Source organism: Notamacropus eugenii, chromosome 4, assembly GCF_028372415.1.
Source record: "Notamacropus eugenii isolate mMacEug1 chromosome 4, mMacEug1.pri_v2, whole genome shotgun sequence".
NCBI classification, from domain to species: domain Eukaryota; kingdom Metazoa; phylum Chordata; class Mammalia; order Diprotodontia; family Macropodidae; genus Notamacropus; species Notamacropus eugenii.
Window position 1 is genome coordinate 472,476,590 of NC_092875.1, and position 25,485 is coordinate 472,502,074.

At 40.3% G+C, this 25,485-nt stretch overlaps 1 protein-coding gene across 8 annotated transcripts in view; it reads right to left on the reverse strand.

Moving 5' to 3' along the window:
- The window catches only part of LHFPL2 (LHFPL tetraspan subfamily member 2), a 241,756-nt gene that overhangs the window by 135,726 nt on the left and 80,545 nt on the right, over positions 1–25,485 (reverse strand). For 6 of the 8 annotated variants that reach the window (XR_011966527.1, XR_011966524.1, XR_011966525.1 and 3 more), the window contains one exon: positions 14,650–14,733. The exons of the other annotated variants lie outside the window; for them this stretch is intronic. The gene's annotated coding sequence lies outside the window, so the exon portion shown is untranslated. The remainder of the gene's footprint in view (positions 1–14,649; positions 14,734–25,485) is intronic. 8 annotated transcript variants of the gene reach the window in all.

Here is a 25,485-nt window from a genome sequence, read left to right on the forward strand (position 1 = left end):
GATGAGGCCTCATTTCACACCCCCTAGATGACAACTTCTCTTCCTCCCTCTCTCCTACTCATTCTACAGTTTTTGCAGGCAATATTATTAGATGGTACAGTGGACAGAAGCATTCTCCTCTACAGGCCAAGGACACACATGAAGAAATAAAAAGAGAGCCACAAAAGACCAGGCAGACGAAGCCTTCATTAGAACGTCCGTTCTTAGGGATGAGCATGTGTTTCGTTCTTCTGTATCTCCACGCCAGCACAGTTCTTGGCATACAGTAGGTGCTTAATAAATAAACGTGTGTTACATGCTTAATTCTAATGCTCTTGTCCTAAATTTGTACATTTTTCAAAGGCAAATCTTTCTTTCTCTCTTCCTCCATTTCTCTTTCTTTGTCCTCTTTCAGAATGTCTACAGAACTACATGCCACGAAGGGCGTCTCCAGAGTTTGCCTGTGGCCTCCTGGAACTTTTCAATGAAACTTGAAGGGAGTGTTTACCTGACCCCAAATGTTATCCTAATGGAAACTCTGTTTTTAATTCTTTGAAATCTTCTCTTTCCCTTTTCTTGTCATGCCCGCTGGGAAAGAAAGCAAAGTACAGCTGTTGGCTTGACCTCAAATGGCAAACACGGAGATAATCGAGGTCTAATAGTTTCTCAAGAACGCAGACAAAACCATAAAGGTATTCTTTCCCTTCTGGTGTGGTTTGTTTTTCTGGTAGATTGATGAAGAAGAAATAGCAACTAATTTTGTTGGTAACACAAAGTGGAAAAAATGTGAACAATTGAAAGAAGAAATGGGTTACCTTTAAAAGGAAACCAGAGCAGAGTGAGATCTGTTAGGTGTTGGAAGGGGGGAGGGGCATGACGAATACTCAGCTTTCCTATGGGTGTTTACTGCCAATGGGAGATTCCAGGTAAGAATGCCTTGCGTGGTTGGGAGCTGGATGTTACAGCCTGAGTAGACCAGACGTAGGTGGCTGCTGCCATGTTTGTATCAAGTGATGGCTCAGTAAAAGAAGGATCCTACCGCCAAGTTTCTGGCACTTTCTCCAATGGGTCCCTCTCTAAATTCACCTTGGACAGGCTGCCTAGGCATATTTTAAGCCCGGGCAACCTAAGAATAAGTAGAGATAGAATTTACAAATTCACTTTCCTACCAAGAAGCAGGATGGCCTGGGCATCATGACCTAAATCTCCTTATAATGTCACAGGATGCTAGAGCTGCAGGACACCTTAGAGGTCATCTAGAACTACACTTTCATTTTCTAAATGGGGAAGCTGAGGCATAGAGAGGTTAGGTGATTTGTCCAGGTCACAAGGTTTCCTACCAACACTTCCTGTTGTTCTAGGCAATATCTCTCAGTATCTCTCAGAAATAGCCTTACTCTGCTGTCCCTTAAGTAGAGATGGTCAAGAATATTGTTTCCCCAGTTTACCTCAGTAGCCAAATCTCTAAACTATGCTCATAAATCTCCCATTCTTTCCTGTAAAAAGACTGTAATTACCACTCAATCAACAAGACTTTATAGTGCTTGTGATATGCCAGACACTGTGCTAAGGGCGGTGGGGGTGGGATGGGAGTGGAGGAGGGAAGGAAGGAGTGAAGGAAAGAAGAGGGAAGAAAGCAAAGAGGACAGGAGAGAAGGAAGAGGAGAGAAGGGAATGGAAAGGGAAGGAAGGAAAGAAAAGGAGGAGGGAAGCAAGAAAGGAGGGGAAAGAAGGGAAGGACATGAAGGGAGGAAGAACATGTATTTATTAAGCACCTACCATGTATCAAGTGCTTCAAAAACATCTTATCTGAATAGAAAGGGAGACACAACTCTGAGCCATAACACTCATTCATTCATTCAACAAATCTTTATTGAGCACCTATCACATACAAAGCCCTCTGCCCCATCCTGTGGGGAATGCAGATGTACGTAAGCTTAGTACTTATATTACAAGAGGCTACACTGTGCCTATGGGTAACATAAGCAATCAATGCAGAAAAACTCTATGATACAATAAATAATAGGAGACAGGAATTCTGGAGGCAAAACCTTTTCAAGGTTACGGTCATCCATCAGTTTAGAGTGTACATTTGGGAAGGAAGTCAGTGGTAACAATAGGGATGATAAACTGACTTGGACGGAGAAAGACGCAGAAACTCGCAAAGACCAAGTAAAAAGATCTCTTCTGTCTCAAGGTTGATGGTCTGGACATAGATTAGATCTCATTTGTTTTTCTGACACCACTAGCCAGACTATTCAAATAGTGGGTAACTTAGTCTAAAATCTTCATGGATTCCGGGAATAAAAGGCTTATGGATAAATCACATGTAGCAGGGATTGCCCCAACCACTCAATACACATTTGTTGCCTGATTGATTGATTTCTGGGAGACTTTCCAAATACTATTTGGAATTTAGTATTGATGCTTCTGAAGAAATGTATTACACACATTTTTTTTTATTCAATGTAGAGACCTCATATGCTAGTCATTTCCCTCAGACAGAATTTGGGATGGAGAAAAATGAACACATCACAAGGCCAATGAAACTGGTCTATGTATTGAGTCAATCCATTGGGGTTTATCAGGATCAAGATTGCAGAAGTTAGGTCCTAGTGTTAGAATTAACATCCTTAATAGAAACCATGAAGTGGAAGAGTGCACACATGCCTTCAGTAATCATACAACAAATTATCGCTTTGTTCTTTCCTTTTGGATCACTCAGTATATATAGATATATTTTTTTCCTCCCTTTTTTATCAGAAACCCAAGTGGGAAAGAATCCAAAATAAGATTTTTTTTTTTGTTTTGCTTTTTTCTTCTTCCAGATTTAATTTATAGATTCAGTGGACAAGTTTTTGGCTTGGAATTTTAAAGAAGCATTTTTTTTCTTTTTAAAAAAAGTAACCCCAAACTTCCCTCTTAATAAGTTAAATAACTCACTTGTTCCTAAAACAGATCTCTGAGAAGATTCTATCTGAAAACATGGATGGAAATCGTATTGGATGAGGTAACATGGAAGAGCTCTAACCTGCCCTAGTGAAGGGATTCCCTACAGCCGTGGCATCAGGGATTCCACAAAAATGTTAATCTAAAACAATGTGGCCTAAATGAGCTCCTCTACTTTGCAGTTCATTACGTAGGTGTATTGAAACACAGAATTTGACATTACAGGAGCAGCGACTTGCATTTAGGACATAAGTAGTTCTAGAATTTTCTGAAAATGAATAACAATGATTACTAGCACTTACATGACTCTTTAAGATATGCACATTGTTTCACAGATACCTCGCTTCAGACTCATGACAACCCAGAGAGTTAGAGACTATGATGATATTTTACAGATTAAAAAAAAATTGACATCATTTTACAGATGAGAAAACTGAGGCAAACAGAGGCTAAATGACTTATCCAGGGTCACACAGCTAAGTAGTTGAGGCTGCATTTGAACACAGGTCTACCTGAATTGGGCAGACAACAGTCCCCAGCTGCCTCTGAAGGAAGCTTGAAATTAAGTAAACCTTAGCTCAGAAGACTCCCCAGGTTATTTCAAACCAAAGAAGACGAGGGCTCCATAAACAAGTCCTTCTCAACAGAGAAGAGGCAGAAACAGCATGCCTTGATGAGAAACAAATTAGACTAACAATGTGGGGAATTTGGTTTTATTATTATTATTACAGACAATAATATTTCAGTTTCATAATGCTTCACTCTGAAAAACCCTGTAAGTAGAAAGTAGGAGTATTAGGATTCCATTTTACACATAAAGAAACTGAGACATAACATAATTTGCTCCTAGTCACATAGCAGGTTAAGTCACTGAGTTGGGACAGAAAGCCATGCTCGCTAAATCTGGATCCAGTGCTCTTGGCCCTACACCACACTGACTCACCGTCCCGCTATCATGTTGGTTCTTCTGGGCCAGCTTCCCTTGTACTTAAACAAATAATACATAGGCTCTAGTGATGTGACAGACAAATAGCATGAGATGAGAAGCTATCTGCGTGAAGTACCTGGAGCTCCTCAGGGTTAGTTGGCATTTACGGAGCACTTTATATAAGTTAACAGCTGATCCTTCCAACAACACGGTGAAGGAAAGGTTATTAGCCTTCCTATTAAACAGATGAGGAAACTGAAACACAGAGAGGTCAAGTGACTTGCCCAGGGTCACACACCTATTAAGTATCTGAAGGCCACATTTGAACTCTAACCACTGTGCCACCTAGTTGTTCATACTCAACTACCCAGCTAGAATAAACATGCTCCATGGATATCCATCTATCCATCTAAATTTAATTTTCCAAAAAATAAAAGAATATAAAAAAGAATATGTGAGAACTGCTGAGAATGTAAATACCATGAACAGTGTCGGGCCTTCAGAAGAAATTTTGGCATCCCACACTCTCAGCCCAGGTGCTTCCGGGACTTGATGAGGGTGGGGGAAATCTCAGCAGTGTACTTCAGATGGGGTGAGTGGGGGGTTGCTGAAGAAATAATGATGCGAGGGATTCAAAGGATGTTTTCCCAGAAGACTCACCCCTGTCAGGACACAGTAGGAGTCAGCTAAGTGGGTGTCCTTTTAATTTCACAAGGATAAAGAGCGGATGCTGACCCCTAAGAAACAGCACAACCACCTGTGAGTTCAAGTCTCAGGACCTTTAACGGTGCTAAGAACGGGTGGTAATAAAATACGTTTTATCTATGTCTTCAGGCATGTGGAGAGGAAAGAAGAGATAACAAGAATGCTTATGCTGCTTTCAATATTCTATGGTATTTTTATATTTGTGGCTGTTCAGTTGTTTCAGTTGTGAGCGAGTCTTTGTGACCTGATTTGGGACTTTCTTGGCAAAGATACCGGAATGATTTGCTATTTCCTTTTCCAGCTCATTTTACAGATGAGGAAATTGGGGCAAAAAAGTTAAGTGACTTGCCCAGGGTCACACAACTAGTAAGTATCTGAGGTGTCAGATTTGAACTATGGTTTTCCTGATTTCAGACCTGGCCAACTAGCTGCCCCATTTTGATATGTACTAACTCTTGTAATCCTTTACAAAACCACAATATTAGGGAGTTTCCCCCATTTCATAGATAAGGAAACTGAGGCACCAAAAGATTAATAAACTTCCCTGAAGCCTATCAGGAAGACAGTTTAGCCTGGAACTCAGATCTCCTTTGCTTTCCCATCAGGATTGGTTTCATTTGACTTACTACAAAACCATGAGGTACTTGGAGTAATGAATCTCACCTCAGACACTTGATACTCACTAGCTGTATGACCTTGGGCATGTCACTTCAACCCAATTGCCTCATCGTGGGTCATCTCCAGTCATCCTGAGGAATATCAGGTCACTGGATTCAGATGGCTGTGGAGGAGAAGTGAGGCTGGTGACCTGCACAGCCCTCCCTCATTCAAAACAAAGCCAAGTGCAAGTCAAGTCATCATTTCTCTGATGGCAAAGTCTTCTTCGGCAACGAAGGACGAACACACAAGGGTCACTTGAGCTGCTGAATATTTCAGTAGTACAGACTGTCCTGTTACTCATTAGGGTTTTAAGTGATACCACAGAGTTTGTCCGTCCAACACACATTCTTTGTTAACTAAGGAAGGGTGAATTACTTATCCCTCTTCTCCTACATTTCTTTCCTGCCAACCAGAACTGAAGAATAATAAAGGTGGGCTATCCAGTCTTAAAAGAGGCAGCTGGATGGTGCAACGGGTAAAGCACTGGGCTTGGAATCAATTAGTCCTGAGTTCAGATCAGACACTTATTAGCTGCGGGATCCTGGGAAGTCATTTAATCCCTATTTGCTTCAATTCCTAACTGCAAAAAGAGGACACACTGGAGAAGGAAATGGTGAACCACTCCAGTATCTTAGCCACATAAACCTCAAATAGGGTCACGAAAAGTTGGGCACAGCTGAACAACACCATCCAGGCTTAAATCCTATCTTCCTCTGAAGTTTAGGTCTCTCTGCTTCATAGAAGTTGTGTGAATTGACACTCTATCTATTAAAAAGCTCTATAAACTTTCATTTCTGATATCAGGGACTGAGTGAGAGTCTTAGAGTCCTTGCATTTCATGAGCACAGTGCTGTTGTTGGCTAGTTGTTTCAGTCGTATCTGATTTGTCATGACTCCGTTTGGGGTTTTCTTGGCAGAGATACTGGAGTGGTTTGTCATTTCCTTCTCCAGCTCATTTTACAGATGAGGAAATTGAGGCAAACAGGGTGAAGTGACTTGCCCAGGGTCACACAGCTAGTACTCTGGTCTGAGGCCAGATTTCAACTCAGGTCTTCCTGACTCTAGGTCTGGCAGTCTATCTACTGCACCCCCTAGCTGCCTAGGTTCTTGGCACATTGTAGGTTCTTAATAAATGCTTATTGATTGACCTGCTATGTTCTTATTCGGGTGTACCTTAATTTTAAGAACATAATAGATACTCAATAAGTATTTTTTCAAAGTCCCACAGTCAGGGCTTTAGCTGACTTATTTCTCTCGTTCCTTCAGCTGGGCGACAGAAGTGGAAGATCTATGTCCAATATAACCAAACCCTCTCAGTCTTGCCCTTGAATAGATGATTGTTTTTGCAATGATCCTGCCACCCCAGATAACTTTCTGCTCCTCCCATTTTGTTCAGCTGTTTCTGACTCTGTGACCCCATTTGAGGTTTTCTTGGCAAGGATACTGGAGTGGCTTGTCTTTTCCTTCTCTGGCTCATTTTATAGCTGAGGAAACTGAGGCAAACACGCATAATCAACTCACCCAGAGTCACACTTGTCTACAACTGGATTTGAACTCGTGAAGATGAGTCTTCCTGATACCAAGCCCAGTGCTCTATCCACTCCTCCACTTAGCTGTCCTCTGTTCCTCCAGTACAACATGCCATCTCCTGTGTTTTTTACACTACTGCTCTCTTCCTTCTCATCTCTTGCCTTAGTTTCCCTAGATGTCTTTAAGACAGCTCAAATCCCACTTTCTGTAGGAGACTTTTCCTCATCTCCCTTATTTCTAGTGCCTTCCCTCCTGAGATTGCCTTCTGTCTGTTCTGAGAAATATCTCTGCATCTAGAGATCTTATATGAAACTAGTTACTTTTATCTTGTCTCCCCCACTGGAATGGGCGCTCCCGCAGAGCAGAAACTGTTCTCGCCCTCCGCTGGATCCCCAGCATTTTGGACAATACCCAAAACCTAGTAAATGCTTAATAAATGCTTGGTAGCTGACATTTCTGACACTCATTCTTCATTTATTGCCCTGGCCAAACTGCTAGAAGCAGAGACTGAGATCTAAAAGCTGGGTTCACTTGAACTTTTGCTGGCAACTTTCAGTTGAAATGTCTGTTGCTCAGCCAATTCAAGGTGGTCACAGGGACTCACATTTTCCATAATGCCCTGGCTCTCTGCATGCTTCCTGGCAGAAGGAAGTGAAGCCAAGGGTAGCTCTAGTCTTGAATAGCCCAAGGATGACAGCGTTAGACCCTGCAAACTAACTTATAGAAGAATGTTCACCACTCTGAAGTGACTTGAAGGTCAAGAAGAAAAGATGGGACAAGAAAAGATGACTAGGAGACGTCTGCACAGCAAATTGCAGCTTTTGTCTCTGCATCCTGCACCTCTTGGTCGCAGGGGCCAGGCCTGAGCCCTACTCTCTGCGTCCACATGTCAGCCATTATGGGTAACTATGTTTGAAATTTAATTCCACATCTGTTGTTCTTCAGCCTTTGGAAATCTTATGAATTTCTCTGACAATTGTTTGCAAAAGCCATAACCATCCACATCTGTAACAGGATCCCTGGGTACAGGGCAAGGCATCACAGGACTCTGAGAAGACTTCTGCCTAATGCGGTTTGGTTGTTTCCTCCTCCTCCTTCTCTCCCTCTCTCTCTCTCAGTCTCTCTCTCTCTCTCTCTCTCTCTCTCTCTCTCTCTCTCTCTCTCTCTCTCTCCCCCTCTCTCTCCCTTTCCCTCCCTCTCTCTCTCCCCCCATCTCTCTTTCTCTGTCTTTCCCTCCCTCTCTCTCTTCCTCCCTCCCTCCCTTTTTCTCTCTCCCTCCCTCCCTCTCTCTCTATCTCTCTCTCTCTCCCCCTCTCTCTCCCTCTCCCTCCCTCCCTCTCCCCCATCTCTCTTTCTCTGTCTTTCCCTCCCTCCCTCTTTCTCTTCTTCCCTCCCTCCCTCCCTCTCTCTCTCTCTCTCCCCCCCTCTCTTTGTGCTGACAACTCAATTTGCAAAGAAATGCACAGTGGTTAAAGGAGATTGGAGGCTACAAAGCTATAGAGGTGCCCTGTTCCATAAACTTCTGAAAGCCCTCAGGGTGCCAGGGTCCCAGATGCTTAGGACTTAAAACCAGAGCAGGCCAGGCCTGTCTCATCCCGCAGTCCATCCCTCCTGAGACATGGTCAAGCCTAACTTGCAGGGGACTCTCTTTGTTTGTTCACCATCCTTCCCGGACAGCCCAAGAGTTGAAAGAAGACGGGGCTGGCATTTCTGTAAAGGGTGGCTAGGCTCTTTACACATCTCATCCCATCTGATCCTGACAACAACTCTTGTAAGGTGAGGGGGGAGGATGAAGGGAATAAATACATTTACATCATGCCTACTGTGTGCCAGGAACTGTGCCAAGTGAGTTTACAAATATTACCTCATCTGATTCTCACAACCACCCCGGGAGATAGGTGCTCTTACTATCCCCATTTTACAAACAAGGAAACTGAGGCAAACATCTGCCTGGGGTCACACAGCTAGGAAGTATCTGAGACTGGATTTGATCTCAAGGTCTTTTGGAGTCCAGGCCCAGTGCTTTGTGCACTATGGCCCCACCTAGCTGCATCTAGATAGCTCCGTAGTCATAGACTTTAAACCCCATGACCCTGAACCAGCACTACACCAGAGATCATTGTCCATAGAGCCTTGAGACGCTCTGGGGCTGATGATTAAAAGATAAGCTGGAAAACCCAGGTTCTGAAAGTCCCAACCTTGACTCAGGCAGTATGTGACCTTGGACAAGATAAGCTAGCTAACTTTCCTCTGCCTCAATTCAATGTTAAATTAACGTTAGAGTGATTTCACAATTCCATGGTTTTCTAGTCATGAAAGCCTCAAAACCTCTCTTTGCTTCTCTCCAAAGTGGATAAAACACTGGATCTGGAGTCACAAAGAGCTGAGTTCAAATCCAGTCTCAGATATTTACTGGCTGTGTGACCCTAGGCAAGTCACTTAACCTTTATTTATCTCTGTTTCCTCATCTCTAAAAATGGGGATAATAATAGCACCTTCCCTCCCGGGGTTGTTGTAAGGACTAAATCAGGTAATAATTGTGAAACTCTTCCCTTCATCTGTTTGCCTCAGTTTCCTCATCTGTAAAATGGGGATAGTAATGGCACCTTCCCTCCCAGGGTTGTTGTGAAAATCTAATGAGATAATCTTTGTAAATGTGCTTAGCCCAGCGCCTGCCACATAGTAAGGGTTATTACATGTTATATAAATTATTCTATCTTATATATTATATATCTATATGTTACATAAACATTAGTTGTTGCTGTCATCATCTGCTTAAGGAAGGTGACAGCAGCAGCAGAGGAGCCCCTGAGAGTAGACAAAGCGAAGCAGTGCTTGAGAGGTCACCATCTAGAGACTCCACATCCCAGACTAGCAACGACATTTCACTCCTTAACATCTCAGTTTCCTCACTTGCAAAATCCAATCTGTGCCCCACGGAGACACTGAGTGGAACAAAAATATCCATAAAAGTATTTTTGAAAAATATACAGAACTGTGAGGTCATATGATCATCGTCATCCTCATCCTGTCCCCTTCTTGTCTTAGATATTCTACTTCCTGGTAGCATTTGAGTTAAGTGCTTCTCATGGTGCAAGGGCTCCTCCAGATCAGGGAGTCATTCCACTTAATGGATTAAGCTTAATGGAATAAGCTGGCCACTTACGTGGAGACTGACTGGGAGAAAGCTTCTCCTCCTCCCACCATGCCCCTATCCTCACTTTTAAATCCTTCAATCAACTAAGTGGTAACAGAGACATGACTCTGTCACCCAGCAGTGTCTGGTTCACATAGAGTATGGTATCAATGATATTTAGTCTTTAAAATAATTGCCATTCTGTTTAATTTAAGCCTAAAAGTTGTTCAAATACCCACTGCTCTAGTGTCCATGAAAGAAGGTGATCCCCATTTCTAGACTGTTTTACAATCCATGGGAGCATAGACTCTAGATCTAGAAAAAGACCGTAGTTCTAGATCTAGAACTAGAAGGGACCTGTGAGATCATCTTGCCCAATCCCTTCCCCCACCCTTTTTGTATAGATGAGAAGACTTAGGCCCAGAGACATGAAGTCCTTTGCCCTGGATCACACAATCACCAAGTGAGGGAGAACCAGCATTCAAACCCAAGTCTTACCATTCCAAGGGCAGTGAGTTTTCCATTACAATATGTGGTCTTCAGAATTAAAAAGCTTCCTGGAATTTTCCCTGGAGTTGCAGAATTTAAATGTCACTGATATGTGCCAATTCAGAATACTGAGGTCTTATGGACTGACAGCTTGGGATAGTGGGAACTTGGAAACTTGCTGGGTCAGGAATAATGAGGCCCCTCACATGGGCCAGTTGGTTTGACCTTGGGCCACTCCTTAACCTCTCTGGGCCTCAAATTCTTCATGTATGAACTGAAGGGCTTGATATACATCATTTATGCTTGGAAAGTTTATGCATGAATACACTTTAAAAAGAACATTTCAAAAGTGCTTGACTTAATCATCTCTACAGTGGAAAAAAGCAGGTGAAAAATGCATATTGTTCAGACAGTTAAGGTATATTCAGACATATTAAGGTATGAATAAGCGAAAAAACACTTATTAAAGCTAATTATGGACTAAGAATTAAGTGAAGCTCTGAGGATGCAAATGCAAAAGTGAGAAAGTCTCTAATCTCAAAAAATTTACGTTTTGATGGGGGAATAAGACACAGAGATTGTTAGACAGACAGATAGATAGATAAATAGATAGACAGACAAACAGACAAATAGACAGAAAGATATGGATAGAAATGCTACATTGATAAAAATGGATAGATAGATTGATAAAAAGACAGATATGGATAGAGATAGAGATAGAAAGGCTACACTGATAGAAATGGATAGATGGATATGAACAGAAACAGAGATAGAGATATGGATAAATAAGTGTGTTCATCCTTTCTTGCTGAAGAAGACCATGCCATCAGAGAAATAATGACATGACTTGCATTTGACTTTTTTTTGAGTGAGGGAGGGCTGTGCAGGTCACCAGCCTCACTTCTCCTCCAGAGCCATCTGAATCCAGCGACCTGATATTCATCAGGATGACAGGAGATGACCCAGGATGAGGCAACTGGGGTTAAGTGACTTGTCCAATGTCACACAACTAGTGAATGTCAAGTGTCTGAGGTGAGATTTGAACTCAAGTCCTCCTGACTCCTGCACTGGTGCTCTACTCACTGCATTGAGTAGCTGCCCTTGATATGAATAGAAATGATTCATTGATAGAAATGGATAGACAGATATTATAAGGAGACAGATATGAATAGACATAGTTAGCTAGCTAAAAATGGAAAGTAGCTATATTGCATTTAAAGCTCTGAGTTGCTTTCAATCATCACAAACTACTCAATTTCTTTTCTTTAACAGTAGTATTTTCAAAATGGTGGCTATGATCAATCAAAGGTAGAGCTGATTACAAGTAAGACCCTTATTAGAAAGGGCAATGGAAAGATGGACGCCTTCAATCAATTATGTAGCTTGCAACGTATTACCTTCGTAACGGGCATGATGTAAGCATCTTGGACATGACACTGGCTGGTGTTAGGAGACAAAAGCTATGGGTGATCCATAGCTTCAAAAGACTGAAAGAATCATTTCAAACTTTTGTTGGGTGGATTCTCTATAAAGGTTTTATAAGAATCTAATGGAAAAGTCAAGAGTGGGTGAACATTAGGAAAACAACATAATTAATCATATTAAAAATAAAATCCGTAATTATTTCAGTAGCGATTGGGGTAAGACTTGTGCTTTCATCGGTAAAGGGGACTATGAGATGAACAGATTCCCTCTATCAATGCAGGCTGGCTCCTTCAGCACCTGCTTTGAAGCTTCTAGTCCAGGAGAACTGCTTAAAGCATTAACAGAAAGAACAACAGTAATACCTAGCATTTATTGTGCTTCAAGGTTTGCAAAGCACTTCACAAAATATTATCTCAACTGACTCTCACAACAACTCCAGGAGCCAGGTGCTACTATTATCCTTACCTTATTTTATAGATGAGAAAACTGAGATAACAAGTTAAGTGACTTGTCCAGGGTCACACAGTTAGTAAATGTGTGAGGCTGGATTTAGACTTGGGTCTTCCTAACTCCAAGTCTAGCGTGCTCTTCACTTTGATGCCTACCTGCCCAGAACTAAGAGTTTAAGTTATTTGCCTAGGTTCCCAAAGCTCTTATGTGTTAGAGGTAGCAAGTGAATCCAGGACTTCCTAGTTTGAGTCCAGCTCTATAGCCCTTGTGCCCTGTTGCCTCTTATTATAGCAACAGATTCAGAAAGTCTTTGACAAGGTACATACACCTTTATGATAAAAACCCTACAAAGCATTACGTACAGAAGGACCGCTTTAAATTATAACAAAAGAAAATATCGATAACTGAAAGCTAGCACTACTTGCAAGGGGAAAACACTCTACATTTTCTGATAAATTGAAGCATAAAGTAAGGAAATTCCCTTTTTATACTTACAGAGTTCTGGAAATGTTAATGACAGCAAAAACAGCAAGAAATGAAAAGAAAAGCATGAATTGCATGGGATAAAAAGTGGAGGGAGTGCCCACAAATGCATGGATACATCAAGGTTTAAAGCTAAATGACCGATTATAAAATGCCAATAAGTGAAATCTAAAGTGAAAAATTTGGTGTCCTCATGAAATTTGATTACACCCCCTCAATTATGAGATAATGATAAAGAAAAGAGACGTATAATAATCTTTTTAAAAAGAGTTAATGTTTCATTGCATTTTACATTGGAAAGGTCAAGAATAACATTTTACCAATAAGAGTCAACTAGTAATGAGAAAATGTGAACAATGATTTTATATATATATATACACACACACACACACACAGAGACACACACACATATGTATTTCAGTGGAAGATTCCCTTTGAATCAATACATTTATTCACATTTCATAAGTTCTTGATATGAGATCAGGTACAAATTATAGATAAAAAGATTAACGGGTTAGACAACCAGAAGAGAATCCTGTTTCTCTATCTTCTGCCTTCAAACATCCATTTCATGGCATTTTGGGCTATATCCTGCAAAGGTGCTGATTAATTATTTTTTATCTTGATTTTAATAAGATCTTCTATACTTAACCTGTGTTGTCAGCAAAGGATATTTTAAAGGGTACAAATTTATACTGCCCTCAATATTTTTAAAAATCCTAGACATGGAAAATTCTACATTTACTAAAGTATTCTTCCTCAAATTATTTAGAAAAACACAGTCATCATACCTCTGGTAGATTGTCCCCTTTCTTAAAAAGAATAAATCAAGGTAGATTAAAAGACTTATCTGGAACCACAGGGTTGTAATATGAGCTTTTTTTTGTCTCCTTGAGACTCTTTAATTTTTCAAATTATTCTTATGATCCAAAAAATCTATCACAAGAAATCTAAATGTCTCCTCCAACCACTGGGGCCCCTGGCATCCAACCTGTCAGATGAGTACATCTGACATCTCTGAGAACAATCAGATTGGTTGTCTTTTGTGTCTTTCTAGATATGTATTTCCTTGCTCTCACCTCCTACTGCATTTAATGGGCTGGCAGAGCAGGAGGTAAAAGAAATCTGATATGCCACTTTTACAAAATCACCACCCACAGAGCAATCGCCTGCACAATAAGACAGTCACATTGATTTATAAGCATGCATGCATTTTAAAAGTAAAATAAAAGACCAATATATATCCCATAAACCACTGATCATGGGAATATATAGCCCCAAACCCAAATGAAATGCAGAGAAATGAGTGACTAACTTGACCTTCACATTTTTTCTCCTACAGCTTTTGGAATAGTTTACAATTTCTTTATCTTTATTAGGGCATTTTCATCATCACATTAATGACTCATTAAACAAAAGGCTTACCAAAAAGTTTACATTTGGAAATAAACTTTAGCTTCTAAATCTCTAACAGTAAAGGCGAGCCCTGATTTACCACTGCTCCTCACTGAAATCTTCAAGAGAATAAAGCAGGAAAGTTGGGAACCATTGTAGAAATGGTAGGATGAAAGTAGAACAACCAGATTCATTCCAAGAGATCAGCTCAATAAAAATGTGGCTTTATCTCTCTCTTCATTTATTGCCCTGTAATCCTTAAAAGATCCTTCCCACAACCCCACCCCTTATGACTTAGAACTCATATCTTTAAAACTATGCTTTTTTGGTGCCAAACACTTTGTAAGTACAAAGTATTCTGGTGTGTAAGTGATCCAAGCAGAAATCAGCAGAGACCTTGTACAAGTACAACACAGAACAAGGAGACGGACAGAGTGTGTTATCTGGGGCAAGAAATAAGCAAGATATGCAGGTTTAAGATGTGGATGAAAAGAAAAGACAGCAGGGCTACGTCTCCTACCTTTTAACCAAACATGCATTGACGGGAGGAATTTATGTTTGATGGAAGATGTTTTACTCTTCCTGGTCTCAGTTGTTTCCTTATCTGAAAAATGAAGGGGTTACATTAGATGATTTCTAAAATTTCTTAAAGGCAGTTCAGTGCCTCCGTGGATATATACAACATTGGACCTGGAGTCAGGAAGGCCTGAGTTCAAATCCAGCCTCAGACATTACTAGTTGTGTGACCCTGGGCCAGTCACTTAACTTCTGTTTGCCTTAATCCACTGGAGAAGGAAATGGAAAACCACTCTAATATTGTTGCCAAGAAAATCCCATGGATAGCATTAGTGTGTTATGGTCTGTGAGGTCAAGAAGAGTCATACATGCCGGAACAACAATAAAAGATTTCTTATGCCTTTAAATCTAGGGTCCTATGCATGTCTCACTTTGAGCTTGAGAGAAGCTTAGCTTCAGGATGATTTCTGAAAAGGAGTTGTCTCTTTCCCATCATTTGCTCTTGGTGATACACATATAGCTTTGGACAATGATCAGGAACATATGCTTTGGATTCAGGAAGATGCAGAATGTTCATTCCGATGGACAGCTCAGACTTTCAGCAATGCCTCTAACAAAAATATCATGACAGGGCAGGAGAACCCAGGCAGGGTTTTGAGAGGAGATGAGGTGGGTCGAGATCGGGTAAAATTTCTGTTGCAGCTACTCTGGAAGGGCACTGAAAAACTCCTTGCAGAGGACAAGAAGATTAACGGCTCAGACGAAGGAAAGGAAGCTTAGGGCAAATCCATAGCAAAATTTGTTCAAGGAATACTCATCTTTATAAAGCCACACTTGGTAATAACACAAAGCCAGTAAGGTCTTGGTTTTCATTTGCTGTGTGATTTATATTTCTCAAGCTAAACTCTATATTCTGCCACTCCCTGGGGTAGAAGGTCTCCCTTTCTTCCTCCCTCCCATTCCACTCCCCCTCCTCACCAAAAGGATTTCAAAATTATGCACTGTAATAGCTTGATTATTTTGGACATTTTCCCCTTCTTTCAATCACATTCTGATCTGCACCAAGTAATAAATCCTTATACTTTGGTCTTATAAAAATCCACATAAACAGACACACATTCTCTTAAATTGTTACTATCATCATTATTATTTTTTTAATGTTTTGTTGATTCCTTCTGTCTTTACATCACCTTCTCCTGTGTTATTCAGGCAGCCAAGTTTCTAAACCTTCAACGCTCCACAAATAAAAGTCCCCTCATAATGGACTACATTCCCAAGTCCCAAATGTGTCATGAGAGCTAAATCACCATGTAGTTTATACTCCTGATTTTGGCAGTCACTGGACTTGCACATAATCGCTGTCACCAACTGTTTTCAGCTGGGCACAGGTTTTCAATAACAAGACTGTGTCCCTGCCAATTCCTGACATTAATGGGGGAAATAAGACAGAGAAGCCCAAAGAGGAAAGTTTATAACGTCTTTTCCTCTGGTATGTATATGCAGGCCTGTAGGAGCACCTCCAAGCCAACCATTCCTTTTGGACACAGAAATGAGTTTTATGTACATTGGAGCCTACAGCAGGGTGGGTCAGCCTTGGTCAGGGTGGAATAAAGATAAATGAGATCATGTTCTGCAAAGATAAAAGGGATTCAGTGAAAAGCGCTGAGGACTTGAGGGCCCTGGGAGAGCCTTTCCGGTCATGTATTGGTCTTGCAGTGGCTGCCTTACCAGCCTGAGAAAGAGCCCAAGGTCAAAGGAGAAGAAAGAGCCAGCATCCAACTCTACGGATCTCTTTCTCTACATTCGCCCTTTTCATATGATCACTTTTACCTCTCAAACATATTTTTAAGGGCTTAATGCATTGCTACATATGTCCAGACTCCTTCTTCCAGGAATCTAATAATTTAAGACAGACATGTCAAACACAAGGCCTGTGGGCCTGCCACACTCCTGAGTGCCGCCCAAACCAGATTACAATGTACCTGGGAAATATTCAATAAAAGCAATAAAGATACAATAAAACTTCAGTAATATTACATTTTCAGACCAAGCCAATCCTTGCCTACCGATTGGAGGCTCCATGTTCTATTTAAGTTCGTCCTCACTGACCTAAGACACAATGAAGCGCAGATGGAAACACTGAACAAATGGATGGCCAAATAATGATGGCAGGATCAGGCAGGGAGGTATTTACAACATATAAAGTACAGTGTAAGAGTAAATGCATTGTAGGGGAAATGTACCCAACTAAAGGAAGGCATCGAGGGTCCATGACCGGCTGAGTCTGGCCGGGGAGACTCCAAGTCAAAGAGGCACGTCTTCATGTTGGGTCAGCCTGGCAATGAGCAAGTTTGCAAAGCGCCTTTTGATACAGTGGGAAGGTGATCAGACTGTGAGTCAGAAGACTCTGGTTCAGGCCTATGTCTTCCATTCACTTACGTATGTGAACTTGGGCAAGTTACTTTCCAGTTACAGGCCTTAAGTTCCTTATCTCTAAAATGAAAGCCGATGGACTAATGAACTCTGAGGTCTCTCCACCTTCAATATCCTGTGAATCTAAATTCTATCACTTCTCAAGCACCACAAGACTACTTATGGTGCGATTCAGAATAAAGTGAGGCAGACAGAAGGGGGTTAGTGGAGTGATGATGAGATCTCATCCATTCATTAATTGTTTTCATTCATTCAACAACCATTTAAGCCTCTACTGTGTACAAAGCTCTATGTGTACTGGATGAAATATGAATATAATTAAAAATAATCCTCACTTTCCATCATGAAGCTTATAGCCTAGGAAAGGCTACACAGACACATACACACTCTCTCACATACATATAGATGCACATATATGTATATGTGTATATGAACATATATATGAGAGATTTTATATATGCAATATATATCAGATATTTTGATCATATATGGGCAATGGGGCCTAGTGGATAGAAGAAAGGCTTTAGTAGTCAGGGCAGAAAGGATGCTGGTCTGCATTGCTAGAAGGAGTTTTCCCACTTCCCGTACAGGTTCCGAAAATATAAAATACAACATAATATGATAAAATATAGAAAATATAAAAACTGGAACACAACAGTATGTGATAAAAGAAGGAGGTACAAAGCACTTTGTACGAGATAAGGCATCGTAGACCACTTTTGCCTCAGGAAGATAAGGGAAGACTGACTTAGAGGTAATGTTTAGGTCTTGAAGGATGCATAGGATTTCCACAGGCAGAGATTCTAGGGGAGGACATATCTTGAAGGTAAAATACCTTAGCAGTAAAGGTTTTCCTTTTGTCTGGGTGTCAGGAAGCTTATTAGGCATGGATTTTGAAATGGTGGGAGGCAGCCATGTACTTATAGTGAACAGCTGTCTCTGCCCCATTGGTTTTGTTGCTTTTAAATCTTCCTGGGAATTGCTTGTCTTCACCCAGTTAAAAGACCGCAGTCTCAAACCATCACCTGCCCTGGTGATTACTGTCAATCTAACACGTTAATGAAAATGTAGAAGCAATAAGAGGAGGGCAAGCTGAAAGGCACACACTCTTGGTCAGGTTGCACTCGGCTTGTAAATACTGTTTTGGTAGATGTTCTACAGCTTTTCGTAAGTGCTTCTATACACACGGACATCTAGATGCCAAGACCCCAAAGAGGAGTGAATTCATTCATCAGAGACATATTCCACTTAAGACTTCAGTGATAGAAAGAAAGCCCTTGGAAAGCTAACAGGTTATAGAATATACTCATCTTTGATTCCTGAAAACCAAATACTTCATGATTGCTAAGCGTATATGATGTAGTCTCTGTGGTAGAATTGGTTAGTGAGTTCAGGTGTTAACCAAAAAGTTGGTGGTTCAGGCTCATACAGGGAGATTCTATTGGGCATCAAGGTGTTGCAATGGATAGAGTGCTGGGCCTGGAATCAGGAAGATTCATCTTCCTGAGTTCAAATCTGGCCTCAGACACTTACTATCTGTGTCACTCTGAGCAAGTAATTTAACCTTGGTTGCCTCAGTTTCCTTGTCTATAAAATGAGCTGGAGAAGGAAATGGCAAATCACTTAAGTATCTTTGCCAAGAAAACCCCATATAGGGTCACAAAGAGCTGGAAATAACTGAACAATAACAGCAAATTAGATATAGATCTAATGGAGAGATTCCAAAACTCTAAGAAAGCTTTTGAATTGCATGTTTCACTTCACAGCCTTCAAAGAAAAGCATCTGACTGAACTGTTAACTTTCTAAAGGTGCTGAAGCATTGGGGTGGGGTGGGGGGGCAGGAAGCATGAGCAAGCTAACCAGCCCACCCAGCTCCTAAACAAACTACTACCTTTACGGAGACTTCATAGCCAGAATGTTTTAGTCACGTTAAGTGAAGTAAGAAGACTCTACGTGGCCCTTAACCTACTGACTTACAGGCATTTTCTAGGGCTTCTTCAGGCTGGGTTCTAAAGGCAAACCCAACCCCAGAGACTAGAATTCTCCTTTCTGTAGACTCAACTGTATTTTCAAAGCTGGCTTTTTTTCATTTTTCTTTCAGATCACTTCAAATATCAGAGAACAAAGCAAATATCTGAAATAATGAGTCATTTTGGGCTGGAAATGGAAGCATCAGGTCAAATACAGTTTAAGCCACTTTTATGCCAAAAGACTCAGACAGCCCCAGTACAATGGACAGACAGGCCTGCAACATCAGTTCACCTTCTGATTCCATTGTAAGTAGATGTTTTAAACATATGGTTGGCCCTTACGGGTTAGCACATATTAATAAAGGAAGACTGCATGGTCAATCTCTAGTAATTCAGGAAATCCATAGCAGCAAGTCTTTTCTCTCAAATCTTTGCCTCTGGGGACATTTCACTATTCCTGAGCATTTAGATGGTAAGGAAAATAAGAGGTAGAATTAGGGAATGAAAGTTTTGAAGTCAGATGGAGAGAAGAGCTGTCCTATTACTTCCCATTTACTGGTCTTTGATCCAACGGTTATACCTTATTTCCGACCAGTAAATAGCATTACCTGTCTCCCTCCCAGTAGCCACTTGGAACACAGTATCTTTAGAACAAAGGGAAGTGATTTGAAATATTCCTTATCAGTTATATTGGACTGCATGCCATCTTAGGGATGGGGAGGAGAGGGAGGTGGTGAAAATTTAAAACTTACGGAAGTGAATGTTGAAAAGTAAAAATAAATAAACTTATTAAAAAAATATTCTTTATCAGGGTATCCATCCTTGGACTCCTGTTAATCAAGGCCTTCCCTTCTGGGTGGGATGTTGGCTTTTAGACCAACTTAGACTCCACTCTTGATTTATATGGCTGTATTTCATATTTTCTTCGTAACAAAGTGGAATGTGGTTGGCCTATACTGGCACACTTTTAGCATCAGATGCATCTCTATTGGAAAAGTTGACTTTATAACTAATCTTGGAAATAGATTGGAAATGGAACCCTGAGCCAGTCAGAATCCCAACTGCTTGTGGGAAGCTTGAAGAAACATCTCCCAATTGCCTCACCTGAGTTACTGGTTTACATTCAGAGATACTTGCCAACCCAAATGCTTCATGTTTCTATTCAGTGATTTAATTTTCTTCTCTTTCACATGAACCTTAGCTCTCTAGAGCTGTTGGCAAATAAGTAACTCTACAGAGAGTGATCCGGACACTAGTGTGGGTTATCCTTTTAAGTGACTGGTCCTGAAATTGAGGTTTCCAATAGAAAATTTTCTAAAATGTACTTTATCCATCCTTGCTTTCTTCAGCGAGTAAATGTCAATATGTCAGGGATTCATGACTTTGCAGAGTAAGAACTGCCATGGATTGCAATCCAGCTGCAGTCCAGTAGCTAAGTCTTTGCCCAAGGCTCAGACAAGATAAATTCCTTACATTTATAGTCATAAAGCTAATAAGTATACAAGGCAGAATTTGAACCTAGTTTTTCCTGAATCAAAATCTAAGTCTACTTTTCTTCTAGTCTAAACACAAAAACTTCTTTTTTTAAATCAGATCTATGACTTCATTGGTCTAGAGGATGCCCTGAAAGGCAAAACTCCCTTCATCCATGCAGATCAGCAATTGCTTAGCAATTTAGAGCTTGGTGAGTTGCCTAGGACCCTGAAAGGTCAATAATTTTGTCCAGGGTTGCACGGTCAGAATGTGTCAGAGATAGAGTGCCAACTCTGGAGCCAGGGATCTTCATCTTCCTGAGTTCAAATCTGGTGGCAGACACTAGTTGTGCGACCTTGGGCAAGTCACTTACACCCACTTGCCTCAGTTTCCTCATCTGTTAAAATGAGCTGGAGAAGGAAATGGTGAACCAAGACAATGTCTCTGCCAAGAAAACTCCAATGGAGTCACAAAGAGTTGGATACAACTGAAATGATTCAATAACAAAAAAAAAATTGAAGATCTAACTAGTGAAGCAAATATAGATTACATGAGAAGCAGAGGAAAAGGCAGTGCCAGGTAATGTTGGCTGTGAAGTCAGAGGGCTTTGATTTAAATCCTTGCTGTCCTATTTAATAGAAGTGGCCTCCAAAAAGTTGATCTTGATGAGCTTTGGTTTCTGTACAAGAACATGTGTAAGTATATGTACCCAGAAAGGAGGTAAATACAAAGCAGTAAACCCTTCAAGCAGTTGTTAAATGCTTACTATATGCTAGGTGCTGTGGGGCAGGGCTGGGGGTGAGAAGAGACACTAATTCCTATTTGGGGGCATTTAGAAGCTTGCTTCCTTTTAATATTTTAAGAGAAAAGTTTCCTGGTTTTAGCTCTAAATCTATAATTTTATGAATTATGTATGCCTTTAAGGCATACAACCTTGAGACCAGCACCTAGCCAGACAGGGGCCTGAGCCTTCCCTAAATTGCATCCTGGCTGCCTAAACCAGCTCTGGAAAGGAAGCAGCCTCAGGGCATTCCTGGTAGTTCAGTGAGCATTTCACAGCCTGAGACTGGCCTAGCACTCAAGGGACCCAAACCTACATCTAAGCTGGCAGAAAGAGCAGCCTCAGGGTATTCAAGGTCCAGTAGGCACCAGCGGACACAGCCAAGCTGCAAGAGAAAGGTCTAAGTAGGGAAAATCCAGAAAGCATCTTCATAAGACACTCAAATTGCCCATTTATTTTTTAGTCCTGGAATTTCGGTCATATACTTCTTCAAGCTCCAGTATTCTCTGGTTGTATAATCAAGGTCAGATTCCAACTGAAACTAGATTTAGAAAGCATAAGAAAATACAAGATTGATTATTAGTTTCAATATGACAGGGAGGTAGAGCCTCATAGAGGGATTTAATAGCATGAGCTTCTGTTTGAAAAGACCTAGACTTTGAGGAACCATGAGTCTTGCCTTCCTCACTCAAGAGATAAGAGAGGGGAGAGAATTCTCAGAGATTTTGATCTCGGCCGACTCTGAGGCTCCAAAGATACATACATACATATATACATACATACATACATACATACATACATACATACATACATACATATATATACTTCTTGTCTTGGGTAGAACCTTGCCCGCTCCTCTCTCAATATAGTTCTGTGCTTCCTATTACAAAATAAACCTAAGGGTGATCATGATGAATTAATGACCTTTCAAGTTGCAGTGTGATAATCCTCAGGAATGCCCCAACTGTAGGACAAACATGACACATTCATTTTTATCACTATCTCTCTTCCGGTATCTTCAACTCAGCTTGCTTCTATCTCTGCTTGTTCTAAAGCTCCCCATTCCCCCCAACCCCCCTTCACTATCCTGCTCCACTTGGTCCTGAAACCTGGGGCTCTTCAAAAAGGACAGATTGAAAACTGTCAACATCTTCAGTTCTAATCTGTTCCAAGAGCACATACTTTGACAAGCATCTACTAGGCACTGGATAGTGTGTAAGGTACACCAGGGTCTCAAAAACAAAGAAATAAAACAAACTTCTGTTCTGTCTTCAACATGTACATAAATATATTCAGAATAAATGCAAAGTGCACATAAGATAGGTAAAGACAACGCCAAACAGAAGGCCTCACAACTGATCCTACAGATGAAAATGAGACATTTGAATTTATTGAGTAAGGAAGTGATATGGTTGGAACTACTCTTTGGGAAAATCACTTTGACAGCTGTGTGTGGGGTATACTGGAGGAAGCCAGGATTTGAGACAGAGTCTAATTGGAAGTATATTGGAAACACTCTAGGCAAGAACTCTTCTAGTCTCAGTTTCATCAGTAAAATATAAGGTGAGGTATCCAGTTGAGAGTGTTAGAATGAGATGGTGTAGATGACTTGACTACCTTGCAATAAATATATTTATATACACATAACAACAGCAAAATACCTACTGGGCCTGAACTAAGATGAGCAGAGAATAAGGATGGATATGAAAGATGTTTTGGAGATAGAGCTGGCAAGATCTGGCAACTGATTGGATATGGGATGAAGAAAGAGACTGAGAAGTCAAGGACCATGTCAAACTTGCCAATAAAGTGACTAGAAAAATAGTAGTGGCCTTGACTGAAATAGGAAATTCAAAAGACATTTAAGCTTGGGAGGAAAAAAATAATGAATGATATCTCGAGTTTGGAAATTAAAAGATCACTGACAACTTTGGGGACAGAAGTTTTAGTTGTATGTTGCAAAATTTTAAGAATTTGGAGAGAGGAAAGGAAGATAGTAATAGTATTTTCTAGGATTTTGACTGAGGAAGGAAGAGAAATATAGGATAATAGTTAAAAGGGGTGTAGGATACAATGAAGGGTTTTTTTGTTTGGTTTTTGGAAGAAGAGTTAGATGTGTTCAAAGGTAATAGGGAAAGAACCAATAAATAGGGAGAAAATGGATGTTAGAGAGGGATGAGTGATGGTTGTGAGAACAATCTGCTAGAGAAGTTGGGACGGAATGAATTAAGGATACAAGTAGAGTGGCTGTACTTGGCAAGGAGAAGGGTTATCCCTTCATCAGAGACTGGAATGAAAGAGGATAGAATGAGGGCTGATGTCAAGGGGATTTGAGATGAGCAGAATAGAGAGAAGGGGGCTCTTCTGGTCTCAATTTCATCAGTAAAACATAAAGTGAGGTCTCCAGTTGAAAGTGCTGGAATACAGGATGGTGTAGAAGGGTTGACTACGCAAAAATAAATATGTTTATATACATATATCAGCACCAAAATATTTATTGGACCTAAGTATTCTGTATAGCCAAACTGTCCAAAAGCCATCTCAATGACTTGCTAACCAATATGGTCACTCAGCAGTAAAAAGGTGATGGTTTTTTCCTCCTAAAAATAAGTAAATGATTTATTAATATATTTTGTTTTTACAAGTGACAAAATTTTTCCATTTCCTTCTGTCCCCCAGAGCTATCACTTATAACAAAGAATAAAAGAAGAAAAAAAAATCTAGCACAACTGATCATTGAAAAACACTGCAAAAAATCTAATATTATGTATGCAATGTTCAGTACCCATAGGCTCCCTCCCAACTCCAAGAGAAGGAGAATAGGTATTTTCTCAAATGTCTTCTTTGGGGTTGAAATTGTTCCTTATAATTTTGCAAAATTCATTTTTGAAAAGTGATACATTTTTATTTTATATCTTATGGGTTCTTAAGAATTATGGATTCTAAGACTGATGTGAACTGATGCTGGGTCAAGTGAGAAGATTCAGGAGAACATTATACATGACACAACAGCAACATGGTGAGATGATCAACTGGAAATAACTTATAACTCTTAGCAATGCAATGATCCAAGACAATTCCAAAAGACTCATGATGGAAAATGCTGTCCATATTCAGAGAAAGAGCTATGGAGTCTGAATGCAGATCGAAGCAGACCATTTTCACCTTGTTTTGGTTTTCTTCCTCATGGTTTTCCCCTTCTGATTCTTTTTTTCACAACATGACTAATGTGGAAATAGGTATAATATGATGTACATGTACAACCTTTGTCAGACTGCTTGCTGTCTTGGAGAGGGAGGAGGGAAGAAAAGGAGGGAGAAAAATTTAGAACTCAAAAATCTTATAAAAATGAATGTTGAAAACTATCTTTACATGTAATTGGAAAAAATAAAATACTATGAAGTGGAGGAAAAAACTAAGGATTCCAAATGATATATCAACTGTTACTGCTAAACAGAAGAGTCTGGGGGGAGAGAAACTATGTATTTGTTTGAGTCTGTTTAATATGGAGATCAGATTTCCTTCACCCTCAGTCACCTAGTGCACAGCCAAGAACCTGGAAATAAATTAAATAAAGGTTTATGAGCAGTGAAATATCCTTCAAAAAGCCCAAGCAGGAAATCCCTGTAGATAGACAGACAGACACATAAGCACACATACAGAAATAATTTACTACAGCTTGTACAAAATTTTAAGACTGGCTGTCTAGCTTCTCAGCCCGCAAAAGATTACAAGCAAATTAAATGTTGGAGAAGAGGAGGAACAGGGCAGGTTGATGCAGGGAGAAGCAGGTAGACTAAAAAGTGGCCTAAAAAAGGCTACTTAGTGAAGGGATTAAAAAATCCTTGACAGCAGGATTACATTCAAATTTATACTTTTAATGATGAACCCAAGTTAGTGTTTCAATTATGTTGAATATAAACTTAAAAAAAAAAACTTGTTTAGGAGGACTTCCATCAAAATAAAAAACTTTCAAAATCAAACAGCAGATTTCAGTTTCTTGAAGGCCAATGTATTCCCTTATTCCCCAAGGGGATTTCAGTTCAATTCAATATCACCAAATTTTAAATTGTCTTTAATTAGCTTGGGAATATTTTTCCTCCTTCTGTTTTCTCCTTGTTCTGACAGTAAGGACTTATGTGTCTGCTTGACAGTATCTGGAAAAGACAAAACTCTTGTTTT